The sequence below is a fragment of the Haliotis rufescens genome, unplaced genomic scaffold, assembly GCF_023055435.1.
Source record: "Haliotis rufescens isolate VD_foot unplaced genomic scaffold, xgHalRufe1.0.p SCAF_14, whole genome shotgun sequence".
Taxonomy (NCBI): Eukaryota; Metazoa; Mollusca; class Gastropoda; order Lepetellida; family Haliotidae; genus Haliotis; species Haliotis rufescens.
The window spans coordinates 5,356,290-5,383,668 of record NW_025963824.1 but is presented as its reverse complement, the minus strand read 5'-3'; the positions used below and the strand labels follow the sequence as shown (position 1 = coordinate 5,383,668).

The following is a 27,379-nucleotide window of genomic DNA, read 5'->3' as shown; positions in this document are numbered from 1 at the left end:
CTTTTTGTTACAGCCCACGGACAATCTTCGATTCTACCACTTTGGACAAGTGGACAGAAGGAAAGGAAAATATGGCTTCTATAAAGAAGCTAACGTGGTCCTAAAGAGACACCCCCGACAAATCACGGTCATTCGGATGAGTGACAGGTTTGAACAGTTCACAAAAGGGTTCAAGATGGGGACCAACATGACTAGGGCCGATGACGGCAGCTTCAAATTCACACCGCGAACCAAAGTAAGTACATAAGATATAAATGGAAGAAAATTTCCTTCAAACACATACTTCAACTGTGGAAATGCATAATAATATCACTATAACAAGCATACAACACAAAAACAACTTTCACAATAGAATCACGATAACTAAATGTTATATTATACCTGTTACTAAACATGCTCAAATGTATATTGATATGTATAGGTTAAGATGTTTACATACAAACATAAACCCTGAATCAACTTTCTCAGAAACTATAGGGAAAACACACATATTTTCCTCTGATAAAAACAATCAGAGTAAAGTTATTGCTTTAAGGTGAAAAGAGAACACATTTTCTCATATAAGACATTTCTCAAAATCATACCATCCTTTGACAGAGCACAACATTGTCTGTATTAAAACAACTTAGATCTTTATATGTTTACTATGGATGATATAATAGATAAATCTACTCATTACAGACAATCTGGTCCTTCCCTTGTATAATTGATATAATATTATATAATATTTATATAATTGCAGATTCTAACATGTCCACCGTTTGACTATGATGAAGAAATGCTTAGGGAATACTGTAACCCAACTCTGATGAAACTGGATCAACTCCCGACACTATCGATCGGTTCGAGAGTGTCCGTTCAAGGAAGAGTGGAAGAGGTTTGTATGCTTTAAAAATAATGAATATGTATATTTCCCTTATTTAACTTAATATGACTTCAAGCCTTAGAAACAAATATGAGCCACAAGCCTCCACACAAGTTAAAATTGAAAATTAACTCTACAAGTATTACATGTTTCCATCCATTTTTATAACATATAAGCTAATCTACCTTCTCTTGACAGGTATCAGAACACAGCAGCGTGTCGCTAAAGACCGTAACACTTACCCAAGAGGACACAACTATCCAAGTGAAGTTATGGGGGGAATTGTCTAAAACAGAAGTGAAAATCAATGACGTCCTATCAGTGGAATGTTGCACCCTTAGAGAGTACAAGGGGAAGAGGGACCTGAATTCTACACTGGATACCAAGATCGTTGTGAGTTATTTAATATCCCGCATTTGAGACCTTTAAGACTCAACCACTCATGACACATTGTAAAAAACCATGTAAATCTATTTTATCCTAACAATGATAATAAAACTCGATACTATTATTCAGATATAACGTATATAAGGAAATTAAAAACATCATTTGAAAATATACACCATGTTCTTTGTAGGCTGTTCCACAACCGACTGAAACGGTCACTGGATACATTGACGCTATTGGGTTTGATGAGTAAGTATAGAAAATGTGCGATCAAATAACATATGCATACAGTCTGCGAGGTTACTCCCAAATAACCACATTTCATTACTTGCTGCATATTTAATCCAAACAATAGCAGCAATGTCTCATAACTAAACTTAATACAATTAAACATCATTATCGCCATTGAATGGTGAATTCACCTGTCACAATTATATATGAATCGAAAGATATTTAGAAAACGATAAAAATCTTCGCCAGTCTATGTAACTAACACAAATACTATTCCTGTAAGAATCAATCTGAGCAGATGTTTAAAGATTGATTGAAATGTGATCATCTCATTACAGGGAAACCCCAATGGTCATGGTCGAGGACAAGCCATTTCAATGCAGCCGTGCGTTGATAGAGACACTGTTCCCAGAGAAGGAGATTCCAGGCGGAATGTACATTCTAAAAGTTAAAGGTGACATTGTGATGTCAATGTAAGTATAATATACAATAAATAAAGATAATATTAATTGAAATATGATGCCAGTGAGCAGGATGAATTAAAAATCTAAATTGGAATAAAACAAGTGCAATATAATATATATTTATAAAAGTGTACTGGTTTAAACAATATGGTCCAACCAATATTACACACAAACATTATGTCCAAACAAACTGATATTATCTTTCTACTTGCTATGACCTATGAAATTATGAAAGAAAAGGAGATGTTCTATACAACTTATGACAACATGATGAATGATGAATCATATTATTTTTTCAGGTCGCCAGTTGAAATGGAAGTGAGTGAGTGAGTGAGTGAGTGAGTGAGTGAACTGTATAAATGTATATATATATCGCTAGATCTCCAGAGTGCTTTGAAGACAGAACGTGGGGCCGCATAACCAGAGTGAGTGAATGAACTGTATATATGTGTATATATCGCTAGATCTCCAGAGTGCCTCAAGACAGAACGTGGAGCCGCATAAAGAGAGTGAGTGAGTGAGTGAGTGAGTGAGTGAGTGAACTGTATATATGTACATATAAATAAAATCATTACAATTACGCTGTGTTCATATTTTCTGTACGTCTGTTACTCAATGATTGAGTGAAATTGGCTTTATACTACTCTGAATAGAACTTGAATGAAAAACGGACAATTGGTAGTCTAGATCAGGCACTTTACTTACCCATTGATAATAAACATTGGTACAATTAGAAAGTGTAATTCAAATTCAGATATTTCAAACTTCGACTGTTGCACCTTAATAACGAACATGACATTTTGGTTTACTTTTTGTTACAGCCCACAGACAATCTTCGATTCTACCACTTTGGACAAGTGGACAGAAGGAAAGGAAAATATGGCTTCTATAAAGAAGCTAACGTGGTCCTAAAGAGACACCCCCGACAAATCACGGTCATTCGGATGAGTGACAGGTTTGAACAGTTCACAAAAGGGTTCAAGATGGGGACCAACATGACTAGGGCCGATGACGGCAGCTTCAAATTCACACCGCGAACCAAAGTAAGTACATAAGATATAAATGGAAGAAAATTTCCTTCAAACACATACTTCAACTGTGGAAATGCATAATAATATCACTATAACAAGCATACAACACAAAAACAACTTTCACAATAGAATCACGATAACTAAATGTTATATTATACCTGTTACTAAACATGCTCAAATGTATATTGATATGTATAGGTTAAGATGTTTACATACAAACATAAACCCTGAATCAACTTTCTCAGAAACTATAGGGAAAACACACATATTTTTCTCTGATAAAAACAATCAGAGTAAAGTTATTGCTTTAAGGTGAAAAGAGAACACATTTTCTCATATAAGACATTTCTCAAAATCATACCATCCTTTGACAGAGCACAACATTGTCTGTATTAAAACAACTTAGATCTTTATATGTTTACTATGGATGATATAATAGATAAATCTACTCATTACAGACAATCTGGTCCTTCCCTTGTATAATTGATATAATATTATATAATATTTATATAATTGCAGATTCTAACATGTCCACCGTTTGACTATGATGAAGAAATGCTTAGGGAATACTGTAACCCAACTCTGATGAAACCGGATCAACTCCCGACACTATCGATCGGTTCGAGAGTGTCCGTTCAAGGAAGAGTGGAAGAGGTTTGTATGCTTTAAAAATAATGAATATGTATATTTCCCTTATTTAACTTAATATGACTTCAAGCCTTAGAAACAAATATGAGCCACAAGCCTCCACACAAGTTAAAATTGAAAATTAACTCTACAAGTATTACATGTTTCCATCCATTTTTATAACATATAAGCTAATCTACCTTCTCTTGACAGGTATCAGAACACAGCAGCGTGTCGCTAAAGACCGTAACACTTACCCAAGAGGACACAACTATCCAAGTGAAGTTATGGGGGGAATTGTCTAAAACAGAAGTGAAAATCAATGACGTCCTATCAGTGGAATGTTGCACCCTTAGAGAGTACAAGGGGAAGAGGGACCTGAATTCTACACTGGATACCAAGATCGTTGTGAGTTATTTAATATCCGGCATTTGAGACCTTTAAGACTCAACCACTCATGACACATTGTAAAAAAACATGTAAATCTATTTTATCCTAACAATGATAATAAAACTCGATACTATTATTCAGATATAACGTATATAAGGAAATTAAAAACATCATTTGAAAATATACACCATGTTCTTTGTAGGCTGTTCCACAACCGACTGAAACGGTCACTGGATACATTGACGCTATTGGGTTTGATGAGTAAGTATAGAAAATGTGCGATCAAATAACATATGCATACAGTCTGCGAGGTTACTCCCAAATAACCACATTTCATTACTTGCTGCATATTTAATCCAAACAATAGCAGCAATGTCTCATAACTAAACTTAATACAATTAAACATCATTATCGCCATTGAATGGTGAATTCACCTGTCACAATTATATATGAATCGAAAGATATTTAGAAAACGATAAACATCTTCGCCAGTCTATGTAACTAACACAAATACTATTCCTGTAAGAATCAATCTGAGCAGATGTTTAAAGATTGATTGAAATGTGATCATCTCATTACAGGGAAACCCCAATGGTCATGGTCGAGGACAAGCCATTTCAATGCAGCCGTGCGTTGATAGAGACACTGTTCCCAGAGAAGGAGATTCCAGGCGGAATGTACATTCTAAAAGTTAAAGGCGACATTGTGATGTCAATGTAAGTATAATATACAATAAATAAAGAGAATATTAATTGAAATATGATGCCAGTGAGCAGGATGAATTAAAAATCTAAATTGGAATAAAACAAGTGCAATATAATATATATTTATAAAAGTGTACTGGTTTAATCAATATAGTCCAACCAATATTACACACAAACATTATGTCCAAACAAACTGATATTATCTTTCTACTTGCTATGACCTATGAAATTATGAAAGAAAAGGAGATGTTCTATACAACTTATGACAACATGATGAATGATGAATCATATTATTTTTTCAGGTCGCCAGTTGAAATGGAAGTGAGTGAGTGAGTGAGTGAGTGAGTGAGTGAGTGAGTGAGTGAACTGTATAAATGTATATATATCGCTAGATCTCCAGAGTGCTTTGAAGACAGAACGTGGGGCCGCATAACCAGAGTGAGTGAATGAGTGAGTGAGTGAGTGAGTGAGTGAGTGAACTGTATATATGTGTATATATCGCTAGATCTCCAGAGTGCCTCAAGACAGAACGTGGAGCCGCATAAAGAGAGTGAGTGAGTGAGTGAGTGAGTGAGTGAGTGAGTGAGTGAGTGAGTGAGTGAGTGAGTGAGTGAGTGAGTGAGTGAGTGAGTGAGTGAGTGAGTGAGTGAGTTAAAGCTTTACGTCACATCGGCAATATTTCAGCCATATCGTGACGAGAACATTTATGATACTGACATAGAATAAAACACCTGTCATCGACGGACAGTAGAACAACTAGCATATCACAGTTTAGAAGTAAAACTAGTTTAGAACAATTAAAAGAATAACCTATTATTCAACAATACATCATAAAAAACGGGCTAAAGATCGCCAGCAACCAAAGTTAGGCCACCTAACTGGGGCCCGTGGGGACTTACAATACGTCTGCTACCTGCATGGCTCCCCAGCAGGATTTACACCATCCCTTCAGCAGCTGGCGATGGTACGCAATTAAGCCATAATTAAAACAAAACAAATATACTACGTTTAAAAACAGTGGTATGAATAAACGTACTTTCAGGACGTGGTCTTACATATCCTCTCAGGGGGACAATAATTTTACACTACTTCAACCCCCTTTGAGGATACAGCCACTAACCATCTATGTTACTCATTAAACACTACCAATATTATAAAAATCAACTATGTACACAATCAAAATTTATCAATAAGTTCTATTTCTTTTAAAAATCCAACAATTAAATGACAACTGATATTATTAAAAAGATCCTTTAGAGATGAAGATTTGAAATAGTTATCCCTTGTGATGGCAAAATCAACACAGTCAAGCAGGACATGCTTGACCGTGATTCTTTCATCACAAGGGATGCAAAACGGTGGATCCTCACCTTTCAATAGATACTCATGTGTATATCTTGAATGGCCAATACGACATCGTCGGACAATGACCTCTTCAAACCTGGACTGACAACCCAAGTAGGTATAACCGATATTTGGTTTTATTGCATGTAATTTATTTATACCCACTTGGGTGTCCCACTTCTTCTGCATTAGATTTCTGATGTAAGAACGGATAACAGGTTTATAGTCACTGTAGGGAAGAAGAAGTGGTGTCACAGATTTATTGAGTGCTGCTTTAGCTGCAGCATCAGCCATTGTGTTGCCTGTTATGCCCACATGACTGGGCAACCAACAAAAGACGATGTCGTATTGGCCAGTTGAAAGATCATTATAAAGTTCTAAAATGTTTAAAATAATTGGATGATTAGAGGAGACTTTTTTCAGTGCCTGAAGGCAGGACAAAGAATCAGAAAAGATGATAAATTGTTTATATGCAGACTGTCGTTGAATGTATTTTAAGGCTGTAAGAAGAGCATTGGCCTCAGCAGTGAAAATAGAGCTAGTGTCTGGTATTCTAGATGAGATATGTTTTGATCCAACGACAGTGGCACATGCCACCTTGCCACCATCCTTGGATCCATCAGTAAAGATTGAACGGTGGGTGTCATATTTATTTCTTAGTTCTACATATTCCTGTTGATATATAAGTTGATTGGTGTCAGATTTAATGAAACGGGTTAGAGAAACATCTACTTCTGGCCTCACCAGCTGCCAGGGAGGAGTAGACAAGAGACGATATGGTGAGATAATATCAAGATCTATATTTGCAGCAATAATATGTGATTTCATCCGAATTCCAAGTGGTGGAATCAGCTTTGTTTTTTTCTGAAACAGCTCTTCATATAGGGGTTGAAAAACGGAGTCATAAGCAGGATTAGAAGGATTAGAGTGTAATTTAGTGATATATTGAAGAGACAATTTAACACGGCGTTGTTTCAAAGGGAGTTCATCAGCCTCGACATAGAGGCTGTCAACAGGAGAAGTTCTAAAAGCACCAAGACACAGTCTGAGTCCTTGGTGGTGGATTGAATCGAGCTTTTTTAAATTGCTCTTGCAAGCTCCAGCATATACAATGGAGCCATAATCTAATTTAGAACGAATCAATGATCTATAAAGGTGAAGGAGGGTTGTCTGATCCCCTCCCCACTTAGAATTCGAGACGACTTTTAACAGATCTAGGGCCTTCAGGCATTTAGTCTTTAAATATTTGATATGTGGCAAAAACGTCAAATGGTGGTCGAAAATTAATCCCAAAAATTTGGCTTCTTTAACAACCTTAATTGGAGTGCCATCTAAAGAGAGGTCTGGATCTTTATGGAGTTTATATTTCCGACAAAAATGAATACAATTTGTTTTGGTCTGTGAAAACTTAAATCCATTCTCAAGACACCATTTATTAATTTTATTAAGACACAACTGTAACTGTCTTTCAATGGTATGCATATTTTGACCACGACATGAAATATTAAAATCATCTACAAACAATGACCCATCTATTGAGTCATTTAATACTTTAGATAAACTATTTATTTTGATGCTAAACAAAGTGACAGACAAAATGCTACCCTGTGGAACCCCCTGATCCTGATTATAATGATCAGACAGGGTTGATCCAACACGAACTTGAAATTGTCTGTCAGTTAAAAACTGTGATACAAATTGAGGCAAGCGGCCTCTTAAACCAAAGTCATGTAAATCTTTTAAAATACCATGCTTCCAAGTGGTATCATAAGCTTTTTCAAGATCGAAAAAGATAGATACAGCATGCTGTTTATTTACAAAAGCACTTTTAACAAATGATTCTAAACGAACCAAATGATCAATTGTACTTCGGTTTTTACGGAAACCACATTGGATGTTACTAATCAGATTATTGGTTTCTAAAAACCAAACTAATCGATTATTTACCATGCGCTCCATGGTTTTACAAACACAGCTAGTTAATGAAATAGGTCGATAATTTGACGGATCGGTATGATCCCTGCCAGGTTTTGGTATGGGTACAACTATCGCATTTCTCCATGAAGGAGGAAAATGTCCAGTTGTCCATATATGATCAAAAATATTCAGTAGCGTTGTAAGACAAGAATCAGGCAAGTGTTTTAAGAGCTGATAATGAATATCATCAGCACCAGTCGCAGTATCATGAGCTTGTGCTAAAGCAGTGTGTAGTTCATTTAGTGAAAAAACTTCATTATAATCTTCGCCGTTATCAGAATTAAAATTAACGTTTTTCTTCTCTTGTTGTTGTTGATACTTCTGAAACTTTGGATTATAATTTGACGAAGAAGAATGTTTAGCTAAAGTTTCGCCCAATTTATTAGCAATATCTGATTTTTCCGTCAATAAATTATTGTCATCTTTAAGATGACGAATGCAAGATTTAGAACCCTTGCCTTTGATTTTTTGGATCATGTTCCATACCTTTGACATAGGCGTGCGTGAATTTATTTTAGAAACATATTTCTTCCAAGACTGACGTTTATTGTGTTTAAATGTTCGTCGAGCCTTGGCAGAATTAATTTTCACAGTGTTTAAATTATGTACAGTAGGATGGCGTCGAAAGTATTTCTCTGCCTTCTTCCTACGCTTCCTAGCTTGTTTGCATTCGTCATTAAACCATGGTTTCCGAATATGTGAGTTCATAGAGGACTTAGGAATAGATTCATCAGCTATGTTCTTCAGTATGTCAGAGAATGATTGAATTGGATCAGGGACATCAATGAAATGGTTTGGTTTCAATTTGTCAATACACATAGTCTGAAATAATGGCCAATTGGCTTTTGAAAAATTCCATCGTGTTGAAGGTGGAGCATCTGTGGGATTTACAGCTGTAAGTACCGTCGGAAAATGATCACTGCCACAGAGGTCATCATGGACCGACCATTCAAATTCATTATATATGTTAGAATCTGTGACTGACAGATCTAATGCAGAATACGTACCAGTTGCAGGATGTAAATATGTGTTTGAGCCGTCGTTGAATATGCATAGATTATTATTAGAAATAAAATCTTCGAGGACTTTCCCTTTAGTGTTAGTATTTGAACTGCCCCATAGAGGGTTATGACCATTAAGATCACCCATGATGATACAGGGCTTAGGGAGCTGGTCAAATAAATCCTGAAGAACGGACTGCTGAAGATTCGAAGATGGAGAAATGTATACTGAACAAAGTGTGAAGGTAATGTGTAAGGTAAGACGGACAGCAACAGCCTGAAGATTACAGTTAAGAGAAACAGGGCTGTGGATAATGCCCTGCTTCACCAAAATTGAAGCACCCCCAGTGGCTTTATCACCTGGTGGGGAGAAAGAATGATATGAATTGTACTGACGCATTTCAAATTTATCAGTTTGCTTAAGATAGGTTTCCTGCAAACTAAATGCTGAAGGCTTATAATCTTGTGCTAATAACTGTACTTCATTAAAATTATTCCTAAGTCCTCTACAATTCCACTGAATGACATTAAGAGATTGGTTCATGGAGGTTCTATGGGGGATCTCTCACGGCCACGGGAGGAAGATGGACTTCTATTTCTGTGTTCTGACGATGGAGTCACCTCCATCTCCAGAGGGTCAAATGAGTTATGAACTTCAACAGTTACAGGTACCTCTAAAGGAGAAGAGCTCTGTGATGATTGTTTTTTACGATTTAGGCGTTTGCGTTGTTTTTGTGACGTTTCAACAGGTACAGCAATATCAACAGCAGCTTGATCAACCTCAGCTTGTGACTGAGTGGCAGTCTGGGAGGAAGATGTTGCCAAAGTGAGAGATTGAGATCGTGTAGTATCTGTATTCACTGGTTGGTCAGATGTAACCCACGTCAAATCCGTTTGGCACGAAATAGAAACCGTTTTTGGTTTGTTTGAGACAGCAGCTGAGTAGGAGATAGAAGTAGATAACTTTGCTGGAGTCTGGCTCAGAATTTGTTGTTTAGCCTCATGGAAAGGGATATTGGTTTCATATTTTAATTTCAAGATTTTTGTTTGAATCTGCCACTCAGGGCAAGATTTAGAGGACGACAGATGGTCACCACTGCAATTTGCACATTTAGGATCTTTAGTGCAATCAGAGTCCTGATGATCTTCGCTACAGCGGTGACAACGATGAGAGTAACGGCAGGATTTGGAACCATGCCCAAACTTTTGACATGTATAACATCGGAGTGGAGAGGGGATATACACCTCCACCCCGATATTGAAATAGCCAGCTTTTATGGATTTGGGTACAGTAGATAAAGCAAATGTAAACAGGTAGGTGTTGCTGGGTACAATTTTTCCATCCTGTTTCTTGACAGTGAAGCGTTTAACAGACGTGACATTTTGGTCTTTAAGTTCGGCAACTATTTCTTCCTCAGCCATGTCCGCCAGACAACGGGCTCTGTCTCTAACAATGCCTCTACTAGAGTTTAGTGTTTTGTGCGCTGAAACAGCGACACTGATGTTTGCAAATTGATGCTGTTTTAGTAAATTTATAGATTGCTGACGTCTATCACACTCAACAAGTAGCAAACCGCCTCGGAGACGTGAAACGTTCTTAACTTCTCCACAGATGGACTGAATAGTCTTTGATATAACGAAAGGATTGATTTGAAGTGGATCTCCATTTGTAGATTCAATGACAATAAATTTGGCCCAAGTTTCTTGTTTTGAAACTGAAACATCTTCATGACATGAGAGATGATCAGCTTCTAATCTCCTTTTCTTGTCATTTCTAACGGAACCAGAATGTGTAAGTGACATGATGTAGTAGTAACATTCAGCACCCCTGCTCCTCACCCACCACGGAGTGTCAACAAGGACAGTGTTTCACTGCAGCGGAGATCCGGCATGCAAACACTGGGGATACCAGGGTGATATACTCCAGTAAATACGGCATGAATAGCTATATTTGTCTACCAATAATAATGCTAGGCTGGTTCTGCTCATAACAAGAAATTGGAGACATACAGAACTCAGAGGTCGACATTACCAGATTGGCCCATGAGCCACCGCCTTCTGGCATAGGACTCTAGGCAAACGTATTTACAGAATGTTTAACATTCAAAGCCAAAATACAATATAATGTAGTAGAATATACAAACAATTTTCCAGCACAGGGCTAGACATGACCAGCCGATTGATAGAACCGGGCCAATTCTACCACCCGTCTAGGCGAAGTAAGGGTCGAAGTAGTGTGTTGGGCAAAGGAACACAGTTCCAGGAACCAGTGCCCTCAACTACCAGACTCCCGTCCTCCGCCGACACAGGGACGCAACCCACGGCAAACAGGTTGCCCATTTTAGTCGCCTCATACGACCAGCAATGGGAGGCTGTGGAAATATTCTGCCCCGGTTCCACACGGGGGAAGAGCTATTAGCGTTACCCAGCACTCACCACGAGGAGGTTGCTCTTCACGAGTGCCTAGAGTGAGTGAGTGAGTGAACTGTATATATGTACATATAAATAAAATCATTACAATTACGCTGTGTTCATATTTTCTGTACGTCTGTTACTCAATGATTGAGTGAAATTGGCTTTATACTACTCTGAATAGAACTTGAATGAAAAACGGACAATTGGTAGTCTAGATCAGGCACTTTACTTACCCATTGATAATAAACATTGGTACAATTAGAAAGTGTAATTCAAATTCAGATATTTCAAACTTCGACTGTTGCACCTTAATAACGAACATGACATTTTGGTTTACTTTTTGTTACAGCCCACAGACAATCTTCGATTCTACCACTTTGGACAAGTGGACAGAAGGAAAGGAAAATATGGCTTCTATAAAGAAGCTAACGTGGTCCTAAAGAGACACCCCCGTCAAATCACGGTCATTCGGATGAGTGACAGGTTTGAACAGTTCACAAAAGGGTTCAAGATGGGGACCAACATGACTAGGGCCGATGACGGCAGCTTCAAATTCACACCGCGAACCAAAGTAAGTACATAAGATATAAATGGAAGAAAATTTCCTTCAAACACATACTTCAACTGTGGAAATGCATAATAATATCACTATAACAAGCATACAACACAAAAACAACTTTCACAATAGAATCACGATAACTAAATGTTATATTATACCTGTTACTAAACATGCTCAAATGTATATTGATATGTATAGGTTAAGATGTTTACATACAAACATAAACCCTGAATCAACTTTCTCAGAAACTATAGGGAAAACACACATATTTTCCTCTGATAAAAACAATCAGAGTAAAGTTATTGCTTTAAGGTGAAAAGAGAACACATTTTCTCATATAAGACATTTCTCAAAATCATACCATCCTTTGACAGAGCACAACATTGTCTGTATTAAAACAACTTAGATCTTTATATGTTTACTATGGATGATATAATAGATAAATCTACTCATTACAGACAATCTGGTCCTTCCCTTGTATAATTTATATAATATTATATAATATTTATATAATTGCAGATTCTAACATGTCCACCGTTTGACTATGATGAAGAAATGCTTAGGGAATACTGTAACCCAACTCTGATGAAACTGGATCAACTCCCGACACTATCGATCGGTTCGAAAGTGTCCGTTCAAGGAAGAGTGGAAGAGGTTTGTATGCTTTAAAAATAATGAATATGTATATTTCCCTTATTTAACTTAATATGACTTCAAGCCTTAGAAACAAATATGAGCCACAAGCCTCCACACAAGTTAAAATTGAAAATTAACTCTACAAGTATTACATGTTTCCATCCATTTTTATAACATATAAGCTAATCTACCTTCTCTTGACAGGTATCAGAACACAGCAGCGTGTCGCTAAAGACCGTAACACTTACCCAAGAGGACACAACTATCCAAGTGAAGTTATGGGGGGAATTGTCTAAAACAGAAGTGAAAATCAATGACGTCCTATCAGTGGAATGTTGCACCCTTAGAGAGTACAAGGGGAAGAGGGACCTGAATTCTACACTGGATACCAATATCGTTGTGAGTTATTTAATATCCGGCATTTGAGACCTTTAAGACTCAACCACTCATGACACATTGTAAAAAACCATGTAAATCTATTTTATCCTAACAATGATAATAAAACTCGATACTATTATTCAGATATAACATATATAAGGAAATTAAAAACATCATTTGAAAATATACACCATGTTCTTTGTAGGCTGTTCCACAACCGACTGAAACGGTCACTGGATACATTGACGCTATTGGGTTTGATGAGTAAGTATAGAAAATGTGCGATCAAATAACATATGCATACAGTCTGCGAGGTTACTCCCAAATAACCACATTTCATTACTTGCTGCATATTTAATCCAAACAATAGCAGCAATGTCTCATAACTAAACTTAATACAATTAAACATCATTATCGCCATTGAATGGTGAATTCACCTGTCACAATTATATATGAATCGAAAGATATTTAGAAAACGATAAAAATCTTCGCCAGTCTATGTAACTAACACAAATACTATTCCTGTAAGAATCAATCTGAGCAGATGTTTAAAGATTGATTGAAATGTGATCATCTCATTACAGGGAAACCCCAATGGTCATGGTCGAGGACAAGCCATTTCAATGCAGCCGTGCGTTGATAGAGACACTGTTCCCAGAGAAGGAGATTCCAGGCGGAATGTACATTCTAAAAGTTAAAGGCGACATTGTGATGTCAATGTAAGTATAATATACAATAAATAAAGAGAATATTAATTGAAATATGATGCCAGTGAGCAGGATGAATTAAAAATCTAAATTGGAATAAAACAAGTGCAATATAATATATATTTATAAAAGTGTACTGGTTTAATCAATATAGTCCAACCAATATTACACACAAACATTATGTCCAAACAAACTGATATTATCTTTCTACTTGCTATGACCTATGAAATTATGAAAGAAAAGGAGATGTTCTATACAACTTATGACAACATGATGAATGATGAATCATATTATTTTTTCAGGTCGCCAGTTGAAATGGAAGTGAGTGAGTGAGTGAGTGAGTGAGTGAGTGAAAGAGTGAGTGAACTGTATAAATGTATATATATCGCTAGATCTCCAGAGTGCTTTGAAGACAGAACGTGGGGCCGCATAACCAGAGTGAGTGAATGAGTGAGTGAGTGAGTGAGTGAGTGAACTGTATATATGTGTATATATCGCTAGATCTCCAGAGTGCCTCAAGACAGAACGTGGAGCCGCATAAAGAGAGTGAGTGAGTGAGTGAGTGAGTGAGTGAGTGAACTGTATATATGTACATATAAATAAAATCATTACAATTACGCTGTGTTCATATTTTCTGTACGTCTGTTACTCAATGATTGAGTGAAATTGGCTTTATACTACTCTGAATGGAACTTGAATGAAAAACGGACAATTGGTAGTCTAGATCAGGCACTTTACTTACCCATTGATAATAAACATTGGTACAATTAGAAAGTGTAATTCAAATTCAGATATTTCAAACTTCGACTGTTGCACCTTAATAACGAACATAACATTTTGGTTTACTTTTTGTTACAGCCCACAGACAATCTTCGATTCTACCACTTTGGACAAGTGGACAGAAGGAAAGGAAAATATGGCTTCTATAAAGAAGCTAACGTGGTCCTAAAGAGACACCCCCGTCAAATCACGGTCATTCGGATGAGTGACAGGTTTGAACAGTTCACAAAAGGGTTCAAGATGGGGACCAACATGACTAGGGCCGATGACGGCAGCTTCAAATTCACACCGCGAACCAAAGTAAGTACATAAGATATAAATGGAAGAAAATTTCCTTCAAACACATACTTCAACTGTGGAAATGCATAATAATATCACTATAACAAGCATACAACACAAAAACAACTTTCACAATAGAATCACGATAACTAAATGTTATATTATACCTGTTACTAAACATGCTCAAATGTATATTGATATGTATAGGTTAAGATGTTTACATACAAACATAAACCCTGAATCAACTTTCTCAGAAACTATAGGGAAAACACACATATTTTCCTCTGATAAAAACAATCAGAGTAAAGTTATTGCTTTAAGGTGAAAAGAGAACACATTTTCTCATATAAGACATTTCTCAAAATCATACCATCCTTTGACAGAGCACAACATTGTCTGTATTAAAACAACTTAGATCTTTATATGTTTACTATGGATGATATAATAGATAAATCTACTCATTACAGACAATCTGGTCCTTCCCTTGTATAATTGATATAATATTATATAATATTTATATAATTGCAGATTCTAACATGTCCACCGTTTGACTATGATGAAGAAATGCTTAGGGAATACTGTAACCCAACTCTGATGAAACTGGATCAACTCCCGACACTATCGATCGGTTCGAGAGTGTCCGTTCAAGGAAGAGTGGAAGAGGTTTGTATGCTTTAAAAATAATGAATATGTATATTTCCCTTATTTAACTTAATATGACTTCAAGCCTTAGAAACAAATATGAGCCACAAGCCTCCACACAAGTTAAAATTGAAAATTAACTCTACAAGTATTACATGTTTCCATCCATTTTTATAACATATAAGCTAATCTACCTTCTCTTGACAGGTATCAGAACACAGCAGCGTGTCGCTAAAGACCGTAACACTTACCCAAGAGGACACAACTATCCAAGTGAAGTTATGGGGGGACTTGTCTAAAACAGAAGTGAAAATCAATGACGTCCTATCAGTGGAATGTTGCACCCTTAGAGAGTACAAGGGGAAGAGGGACCTGAATTCTACACTGGATACCAAGATCGTTGTGAGTTAATTAATATCCGGCATTTGAGACCTTTAAGACTCAACCACTCATGACACATTGTAAAAAACCATGTAAATCTATTTTATCCTAACAATGATAATAAAACTCGATACTATTATTCAGATATAACGTATATAAGGAAATTAAAAACATCATTTGAAAATATACACCATGTTCTTTGTAGGCTGTTCCACAACCGACTGAAACGGTCACTGGATACATTGACGCTATTGGGTTTGATGAGTAAGTATAGAAAATGTGCGATCAAATAACATATGCATACAGTCTGCGAGGTTACTCCCAAATAACCACATTTCATTACTTGCTGCATATTTAATCCAAACAATAGCAGCAATGTCTCATAACTAAACTTAATACAATTAAACATCATTATCGCCATTGAATGGTGAATTCACCTGTCACAATTATATATGAATCGAAAGATATTTAGAAAACGATAAAAATCTTCGCCAGTCTATGTAACACAAATACTATTCCTGTAAGAATCAATCTGAGCAGATGTTTAAAGATTGATTGAAATGTGATCATCTCATTACAGGGAAACCCCAATGGTCATGGTCGAGGACAAGCCATTTCAATGCAGCCGTGCGTTGATAGAGACACTGTTCCCAGAGAAGGAGATTCCAGGCGGAATGTACATTCTAAAAGTTAAAGGCGACATTGTGATGTCAATGTAAGTATAATATACAATAAATAAAGAGAATATTAATTGAAATATGATGCCAGTGAGCAGGATGAATTAAAAATCTAAATTGGAATAAAACAAGTGCAATATAATATATATTTATAAAAGTGTACTGGTTTAATCAATATAGTCCAACCAATATTACACACAAACATTATGTCCAAACAAACTGATATTATCTTTCTACTTGCTATGACCTATGAAATTATGAAAGAAAAGGAGATGTTCTATACAACTTATGACAACATGATGAATGATGAATCATATTATTTTTTCAGGTCGCCAGTTGAAATGGAAGTGAGTGAGTGAGTGAGTGAGTGAGTGAGTGAGTGAACTGTATAAATGTATATATATCGCTAGATCTCCAGAATGCTTTGAAGACAGAACGTGGGGCCGCATAACCAGAGTGAGTGAGTGAGTGAGTGAGTGAACTGTATATATGTGTATATATCGCTAGATCTCCAGAGTGCCTCAAGACAGAACGTGGAGCCGCATAAAGAGAGTGAGTGAGTGAGTGAGTGAACTGTATATATGTACATATAAATAAAATCATTACAATTACGCTGTGTTCATATTTTCTGTACGTCTGTTACTCAATGATTGAGTGAAATTGGCTTTATACTACTCTGAATAGAACTTGAATGAAAAACGGACAATTGGTAGTCTAGATCAGGCACTTTACTTACCCATTGATAATAAACATTGGTACAATTAGAAAGTGTAATCCCAAATATAACATTTGTTACATTTTTCGCTCTGTTAAAGGCATTATGTATGTACATCTTACGGCCACGTATCAAATGACTCTTTACACTTAAAAGATGGTACTATCAGTACCTGATCTAGACTACCAACATGATAGATTTCAATCTGAACTACATATGCTCGTACTTCCATTGGGTTGACTCCTAACTTTAATTCACAAACAAAATGTCATCTTAGAAAATACCTTATACTCTATTTATTCACTTGCGACAAGTAATTGTTTGTCTATTCTGAAATAGAGACCAACATGTTAAACAAAAAAGAATTTCTGAATGCATGTTTATTGACCGCACAGAGTGTTAGCTTGACTAAGGATGGGTGAGTCGAAGGTATATTGGAGCGTGGGCCACGGTAGCGTATAGCAACACGCGGTATTCAAGCTCTCTGTAGATTGTGATAAGGGCACTAAAACACTTATTCCTTCAGCCGGCATTGATGAAAGGTAAAATAAAGGATAGGAAGGCAGAATACTCGGCTACAGATGTTGATACTGTTGCTATGGAGGTCCCAGCTGCTAACTTGACGAGTTGCCAACCTGCTCCAAAATGGACTGTTTTCCTTAGAGAAGATGGACAAGTCACATGTCACATAGATAACATTGGCTAGATTACCATTATACAAAATAAGTAACTTGTAAGCTAACAGGACAAAATGCCCTGTTTTAGAATGTCCACAGTCCACACTTTTGTTGTATCACGTTGACATCACGTGTAACATTCGTTACAGCGTAACGCTTTAGCATTGTTGTCTACTTAAAACTAGACCAAAATGTAACAGTAATTAACAATTCAGAATACACACTGCCAATAGGGTTAAACAGACAAAGAATGCATGTTTATCGACCGCTCAGCGTGTGGTTTAAACATATAAATTTTCACAATATATGTTAATACCGCTTGAATACACATACGACATATTACAATCATTATATAAATGAAGGTTAGATGTAACAAGTACATTATATGTAATATATCTATTTGCAGTTTATTTTAAACAATAATTTAAATGAAGTGTAAAACATCTTCGGAATGATATCCACAGGAACAGGATTTTGCATCAATGATATGTCTATTATACTTTGAATGATTTGGCATAATCTCCTTCCATAACTTAAATTAAGTGAATACCATTATCTCCCTATACGTGAAGCAAATTCTTAAATAGTGTAGCGATGTCTGCCCTCGTTAGGTTTCCTTGTAACATATACCAAAATTATGTTGTAGCTGGTATCAATGAATCTGCATAAGCTTTTGATCTACACTTCACTGTTTGAAGATTAGTTTTATCCCTTATGTCATAATTTGAGTTTTCCGAAACTGTATTAAGAATGAGCCTACAAAGACATTCCGGGGATAAATGGTTATTCACTTTGCAAAACATCACCAGTTATAAATTGTGCCTTCTGTCTTTTAATGATCTACAATGTGCTTCATTTTATATCTTCTGATGACTCGTACCTGGACAGCGCTTCATTTGGTTCTAAGAGCATCTATGTGTAATTTGCTTAGCTTGTTCATTAGTACAGTTGTCCCAAATATGACAACAATAATCAAAAATTGGTAAATTATAAGAATGGTACATAGTTTTTAAGGTAGTTCGGGATAAATAATATTCATAACTCTTTAAACAGTTAACCAGAGAACATTATTACAGATTTAACTCCTGAACCAGTAGCCAGAAACTGTTGAAAATTTGCACCAAAATACCTTAGGTCCTGAAGTTCTAAAAAATCACAAGGCTCTAGGCTCAAGAACTAAGGGCGGATATCTATATCAATATCGTATTCTTTGTTAGTGGTGCGTGAGAAAGCTCACATCTGCATTGGCGCGAATACACAAAACACAACGGATGTTCATTGACCTCCCATCGTGTCAGCTTGAGGATGAGCCAGTGGATTGCATATTGGACCGAGAGCCACGGTAATAAATTATTAGGGCTCCCTGCCTACAAGGCAAGAGCCCTATTGTAATTGGAGGGTGCCACAGAGAGTCGGTACAACACTCTGAGCTGTGGGAGAGAGGTCTGCTTGGTGAGAGAGTCAAACCCCTTCTCTGCTTAAACCTGGCTACAGTATGTATTTAACAAAAATTTGAACAATAAAATGGAATAAGATTGGTTAATACACGATTGGGTGTGCCCTATGCTAAATGGATGGCTAGATAGAGGGGAATACTTAATCCTGTTAATCCTGTTGGACTGGCACTAATCTGGTTGACATATATACTAGATGCTTTGGAAAAGAGATTATGGTGTCACTGTCGACGAGGTTGCTTATCCTTAATGAGTCTAAATAGCTGAATGTTATTCTAATATAGGTGATGACAGATTTACATAAATAAAATAGTAATAGGTAATCTATAAGACTATGTAGACATATCTTCTGTCTGGGAGATGGGATCTTGATACCTTAGGCTAGCATTTATCTAAAAGCTTCAAATATATTAAACTATGTAGACGTAACGCTTGTCTTATTGAATAGTATGTCTAGATGCGCTACCATTACCTAGACTAGCATCTATCTAAAAAGCTATAACTGAAACTACTGATATTTTATATATACATTTTACCTGATGATAAATATTACTTGCTAAACTATAATTATATAAAATGATGTATAAATATTATACCATGATAACTCATAAATGCACTTGATGTGGATCTAATTATTATAGGATAACTTCGTATAATTTATTATAATTATTATTATACCGGCGTTTTATGTTCCAATCATAACTCAGATGGTCAACAATGTTCCCTACACATCCAATGTACATAAGATATTATATGATTTTTACATTTAATCAACATAGAGATGATAATTGATTGTTGGGAGAATTTGCATGGTACAGTTGACAATGGCGGGAAGATGACTGGCTATAGTTGATATCCTTTACATATTACAATTAACTGGATACTGAAAATAGACAGGACATGGTTAAACTCGAAACTGAACACATACACATAAGATTACCTTAGAACATAAAGTTGAGAATATAAATCACAGAGTTGATGGCGACAGTTCCAGTATTTTTCTTGCAGGAGAGAGATATTTGGAAATTTTACGAGCGCTTCAGCCTCTGGCTATTTCGCACTCGAGCATACTTACTTACTTACTTACTGTTTGTTCATATCTTCACATAGAGGGAAGTAGGTAACCACAACCTACACAATACATAAATTCCGATTCTCCTATCAGATGGTGAAATTGATGTCCACCTTTTTCACCGCATGTCTCACAGTATTCCTAACCTGCACATTCTCCTTTGTTCGTACAATATCGCTGGTCGACATCTTCTTCATCATCATCATCTGTAATCTCAATGACTTTTTCATCACTGGTGGAGGGTCCTGCCTTTTCTTCTTTCTTCTTCTTTAGTTTTCTTAATGGTTTGATCCATGTTGGCGGCGGCTCGCCGTCGTTGTCCTCTTCGAGGTTCTGGCTGTCGAGGTCGTCATCTTCTTCTTTCTTGTCAGACAGCTCTACTTCAAAGAAGAGAATGTTGTTCGCCGTATCATTTTTCTTAGTCTGCACTTGGCCTAAGTATACAATATGGGTACATTTGGCTGCCGCCTTGTAGCGATCGGGGATGTACAAAGACATTGTTGTGTCTGTTTTTCCATCCTCCTAGAAAGCTGTATTGACGGTAAACTTGTACAGTTCATCTCCACTATCAACTATAACTCGTTCTCTTCTTAGAACGCACAAGGCTACTTCTTTTGGAAGATCACTAGCTTTAACGCGATTATATAAATTCTATAATTTCTCCCTTGATTGTTTATAAAAATCTTTGAAAGAAATACGCTCGCTTTGGGATTTACTTTCTGATTGGACTTTAGGCATTTTCCTTGAAATATAAGAGTACTACTTTAATATAATGTATGTTATATATATTTTTTTGAAATGATTATATTATAGTGTTAAAAACATAATCATTCATTTATCAAAACTACTAATAATTATTGGTAAGGATTTACTTTGGAACTATGATGATGGTGTAAATTTCAAAAGAGAAACTTGTATGTAGCAATTCAAACAAATTGTACTGTAACTTGGATATAGAAAAACTTTGATAGCAATTAATATTTTCGTTGATTATAAATGATGTTTTGTGATGTTATACACCCTGGCAAACTGTCAAACGCCTTAGCAACTTTGTCATGGTTTAAAAAATAACTGCGTATTTAGAATTATCTTGAGGTTAAGTGTCTTGTGACCTGTAGTTAATACAAATTCTAGATCTCAATAAGTAGTTTGTTGTGAAATACTTTAAAGATATTCAGACATTAATTGTTCTTTGCTTATTTGTAAAATATAGGTCCCATTTTAATTGTAAAGTCAAGAATACCATATATGCTTATACTATTGAGTTATCTCCTTTACTCTATGAACTTGTTTTGGTTGTATTAGCAGCTGCCACAGTAAGCTGCCTTATGTGGTTGGCATTATTATCTGACTTTGGTTTCAAAATATTCTTTAATCTTTTTTATTATTTCTATATTAACCAAAACAATATTTTACTAACATGGCCCCCAGCCGCACTGTCACCTGGGGATTAAGTGACAATTACTAATTTAAGTACTTTGTAATGATTATAGAAACGGTTGATTGTAACGAAGTTTTATAACGACCGGAGGATGATGACCGGATTTAGTCACGACCGGATTCACAACCGGATTTTTTAACCTCTAAAATCTCCTACTGATGGGGACCAATTTCAACCTGGAATCCCCGCATGAGTAAGTATGCTGCTGTTAGCTTTGTTTGATGACTAACGCCGCACTCAGCAATATCGCATCTATAAGGCGTTAGTCTGTAAATAATGAACAAAAATACCTGTGACAGGAATCAAACCAGGGTCTTCAGTATGAAGAGTGAACGCTACAACCACTAGGCCAGCCCACCACCAAAAATTCCCAAATGATAAAGTTGTCATCATGGTTATTGTTCAACTAGTTCAAGTGAAAATGAAAATGTTCATATCCTTAAATTGTCTTATCTTCCACTTCACGACGATCACTGATGCAAAACTCCCCTGTCATTAAATTTGTTCTTGATTCTTCACATCTGGAAAAATAAGTTGAGGCTATTAATCATTCTCAGAGTAAAGTGAGTATATGCAATAAGACAGTGAGTCACATTAGCTTACAGAGTATCCAGTTAAAGTAAAACATATCATATGTACATGAGCAAAATACTAACATATGATAGACAGGCTACTTGTCCTGTAAAAATAAAATCACACATTTACTTACATGTAGAATATAAAAGTTAATGTGTCACAGGGGCGGTCGGGTAGCCTAGTGGTTAAAGCGTTGGCTCGTCACGCCGAAGACCCGGGTTCGATTCTCGACATGGGTACAATGTGTGAAGCCCATTTCTGGTGTGTCTCCCGGCTTGATATTGCTGGAATATTGCTAAAAGCGGCGTAAAACCATTCTCACTCACTCACTAATGTGTCACAAGTAAGTTGCTTACAGGCCGTAAATGACTTTAATACGTGATCATTGTAACTGTCACATATTTCTTACCTGAATATGTCACTTAAGCTGCCAGCATGACCTCAGCTGCAATCGCAATATTTGGCCAATTTTGACGACGTTGTGAAACATTTCTGCTGCAGGAATATCAGGTCCGCTGGGATATCCCTTTGCCACACTGCCTTATTCAGGTTGGGGAAACCCCTGAAATGAAGGAAATGGACCCACCTGAGTGAAACACCCCCAATTGAGTGAATACACGCACCCACTATCCCCTATAAAAAGGTGAAAAATCCACCTTGCGGCGTCTGAACAAAACGTCGCAAGATGGTAAGTCACTTTTGATCAGTACGGTACTACATTCTCCACTATGCAACACATGAACACGTGCCTCGGTACATGCGTTGATAAACATTTAGAAACAGACATTCACGCGTTGTACAACAACTCTGACCTGTCACATTGCTATTACGCTACGATGCAACTCACAATTTACACCAGAACGGCATTAATATCCCTCTCAACACACACTAACCTACCGGAAAAGATGGCCGATCATGTCACTCGCCAACTGCGATAGAGCACTCGTCGTCAGAGATGTCGTCCGGAACTGTGGTGAACCGAAAGGGACACAATTCGAACACAATGACAAGGGAGGAAACCCTGCACGCATGTCATCATTAAGGGATGTAAAATCACTAAATAGCATAGGAAAAGAATAATTAAAATGAACATATATATAATATCATCCAGCTGCAACTACATGAAAATAAATGATTGCCACATTCAAAATACAACATTGTTTCTGAATGTAAAAGGAAAGTAAAGTACAGATGAAAACAAAAAGTAAGAGGGCAACATGTCCAAAAGTACCCCACATCAAAAGGTCACCACACGCTTACATTGGAGACCCCAAGGACAGGGCCAAAAGTTTTCCAAGCGGAAATTAACTCTGATTATAATGGTTATTTATACAGTATACAATATGTGTTTACCGTCATAAGGAGCGTCACATTCCATGGCAGCCTCCACATCCAGCAGGTCTTGATAAAAGACAAGTATTTTAGCCTTTATACCGGAGCAGACTGCCTTCCTTTGACGGCACATGTCATCATCAGCTTGAAACAACTACTATATTAATATACACATAACAATATGATTTCAAAACATACCAAAGAATACAAAAGTTAGGGTAATCTATGAACAATACGATTATTACTATGTTATCAAAGGTACACTCTTCAGACCTGTACATGTTGCAATGTGACATTCACCAACATTAGTTCCTCTTTTGTCCGGTGCTCAATTTTTAGTGATTCCACCCTGTCAGCAGCGGTCACCATGATCTTTGACAGGGGTGTCCCCTTACGGGAGAAATCCCCGCAAATGGCCTTATCCCTGTTTAAATTAAAAGCGCATACAGTGTTACAGGATACAAAATGATGCACATACAATGAAATGTGAAAGCAACGGTACCAATTGCTTGTGTACGTAATACAAGTTACATGACATGTATAAGGTGTACGTAATACAAGTTACATGACATGTATAAGGATGGGTACACTGGGTGAAGATCAATGCTGCTGTCCCCCGCCGTTATAGTGATGAAATATTGCAAAAAGTGTCCGAAACCCATAGACAGTGAAGCACTTTATAAGAAATAAGTACTAAGTTATGAATTATATACACACCTGTACATTTGTCGGTTTTGCTGACACTGTCGCACACAATTTACTAGGTCTGCATCAAGATGGAGGCTCTGGTCAAGGCCAACATGCGGACTATTACTGTCAGGGTTTTGAAAGTAATGCAAGTGCCTCAACCATGACCTCCATCCTGTTAATTTAGCAGCCAATGAAACGTGTGTGACATTTGAAAAGTCATGGCTGATTTCATCTATGAGAAAAGAAATAATGACAATTATGATACACTCTTCACATGAGTGAGTGAGTGAGTCTGGTTTAACGCCGCTTTTAAAAGTATTCCAGCTATATCGCGGCGTGTCGGCTTAATGTGGGAGGAAAGCCCGAAGTGATGCAGGTCTCAGACGCATTTCTATATGGCCAGGCCCTTTTTTGAGGCAAAATATGGTGTATGTATACCAATGTTACTTATTACATGATGAAAGAACATTGGGCGTTCTGCCCCAGGCTCGCACCCATTGACCCCAAGCACGGAGGTATAAGAATGACGTCACGCTAAAAATAGCTTACCAGCGTAGTACATTACAGGTTGTGTTGCAATCTGGGAAAACCCTGGCTTAAGATAGACCAACGGCTATACATTCAAACATAGCCTAATCAGTATAATTAAAACTATACAATAGTATGTATGAAATTCCTTTAAAATAGAAAGGGTGCAATGTTGTCAGTTCTTCTATGTTTACATTAGTTGCATAGGTAAAAGAAGAATTGTTTTGTTACTGTAAACACGAGGACGAACTAGGTCACATAACAGTCTTCTCCACTGAAGGCAAATAGTTGTGTAAACAAACCTACGAGGAAGGCAGTCCTCTGTATCCACGGGTTAACATAAACACACAAGCACATTTGTTATTGAAGGTAACATAGGCCCGTCTCTGTAGTTTTGATAGGCTATGAAGTGGATAAACATATAAGCTCTATTTACATCGTGTGGGCTTCATTTCACGTGTAACCATGCCTGCTGACGGATGGAAAGCATATTTGTCTAGTATTTATTTGAATCCCAAACACCCAGCCTCCTTTTCTGGACCTGCTAAGTTGTATCACATTGTGAAAAAGGAGGGGAAATTTGATCAGTTTGCATCATATAAAGAAGTGGTTGACATCCCAAGATGCCTTTTCGCTTCAGCGACCTTTAAGATACAAGTTCAAGCGGAACAGAGTGGTGGCTTCAGGCCTCAATGCTCGATGGGATATTGACTTGGCTGATGTATCTAATATAGCCTCGGACAATGACGGTGTGAAATACTTACTCATAGCTATAAATGTATTTACACGTTTTCTGTGGGTTGAGCCCCTTAAAAATAAAACACCGGATGCGGTCATTAAGGCCTTGAAGAAGATATTTTCCCGCGCTACCCTGCCACAAATTATACGATCAGACAAAGGTCGAGAATTTGTAAATAAGAAAATGAGGTCTTATTTAAGAAACAAGGGCATCACTTACTATGCCACACAAAATGAAACCAAGGCTTCTTATGCCGAGAGAGTGATACGGACCCTCAAGACCACGATGTACAGATATTTCACCTACAAACAAACGTATCATTATTTGGATATTTTACAAGACCTCGTCCGGGATTATAATCACAGACCTCACAGATCATTGAATGAAAGATCACCCTCTAATATTAATCAAACGAATGAAGCTTTGGTATGGAAAGAACAATACATTGACACTTTGACAAGACCAGTCAAATCGAAAGCTGAAATCAAAAAGAAGTCCATGAAGAAACCCTTTAAATTTAAAGTGGGCGATCAAGTGAGACTCTCTCATTTGAGACATACATTTCAAAGAGACTATCAAGAAAAATGGACTGAGGAAATCTTTATTATCAGAAGAAGGTTCTATCGTGATGGTATGCCTATCTATCTGTTGAAAGATATGGCTGATGATCCGGTTCAAGGCAGTTTCTATGCAAATGAACTACAGAGAGTAGACAAGCCCGCAGACACAGTGTGGAGAGTGGAGAAAGTTTTGAAGAAAAGGAAGCGAGCTGGCGTAAAAGAGGTGTTTGTGAAATGGATGGGTTATCCCAAAAAGTTTAACAGTTGGATCCCAGGAACTGATCTTCAGAGTATATAAGGGTCTTCCTCTTATTCCAGTGTCAGTTGCATTTCTATCATCATGGAGTCCACATCGTGTCCTGATTGTGGGAGACAGTTCTCTAGAAATGATAATATGCATAGACATAGGAGACAGATGCATTCATATCCTCCTCCTCCTCCGGGCACTCGTGAAGAGCAACCTCCTCGTGGTGAGTGCTGTGTAGCGCAAATAGCTCTTCCCCCGTGTGGAACCGGGGTAGAATATTTCCACAGCACCCCATTGCTGGTCGTAAGAGGCGACCAAATTGGGCAACCTGTTTGCCGTGGGTTGCGCCCCTGTGTCGGTGGAGGAAGGGAGTCTGGTGGTTGAGGGCACTGGTTCCTTGAACTGTGTTCCTTTGCCCAACACACCACTTTGACCCAAACTTCACCTAGACGGGTGGTAGAATGGGCCCGGTTCTATCAATCGGCTGGTCATGCCATGCCCTGTGTATGGAAAACATTGATGTCATTCATGTTTTGTATTTTTGACACCTGTAAATGAATGTTCTCATTGGAAATTATATGTACACTTTTGCCTAGAGTCCCATGCCAGAAGGCGGTGGCTCATGGGCCAATCTGGTAATGTTGACCTCCAAACTCAATATGTATCCAATTTCTTGTCATGGGCAGAACCAGCCTGGCACTTATTTTGGTATACAGATATTGCTGTTTGTGTCATATTTTCTGGAGTATAACAACCCTGTAGCCCTGGTGTTTGCATCTTGGAGATCCGGTGCATTGCAACACAGTCTTTTATGATACTCCATGGTGGGTGGGGAGCAGGGTTGCTGAATCACTTCAACATAATCATGGCTCA

At 37.2% G+C, this 27,379-nt stretch overlaps 1 long non-coding RNA gene across 1 annotated transcript; it reads right to left on the bottom strand.

Moving 5' to 3' along the window:
- Positions 1–15,686: 15,686 nt before the first annotated feature.
- LOC124111856 lies at positions 15,687–23,392 on the bottom strand. Its single transcript, XR_006857544.2, has 4 exons — positions 23,308–23,392; positions 22,820–22,972; positions 22,125–22,355; positions 15,687–16,481 (listed from the first exon to the last, which is right to left on the bottom strand). It is a non-coding gene; the product is annotated as an uncharacterized LOC124111856 (long non-coding RNA).
- Between the last annotated feature and the right edge of the window lie 3,987 nt (positions 23,393–27,379).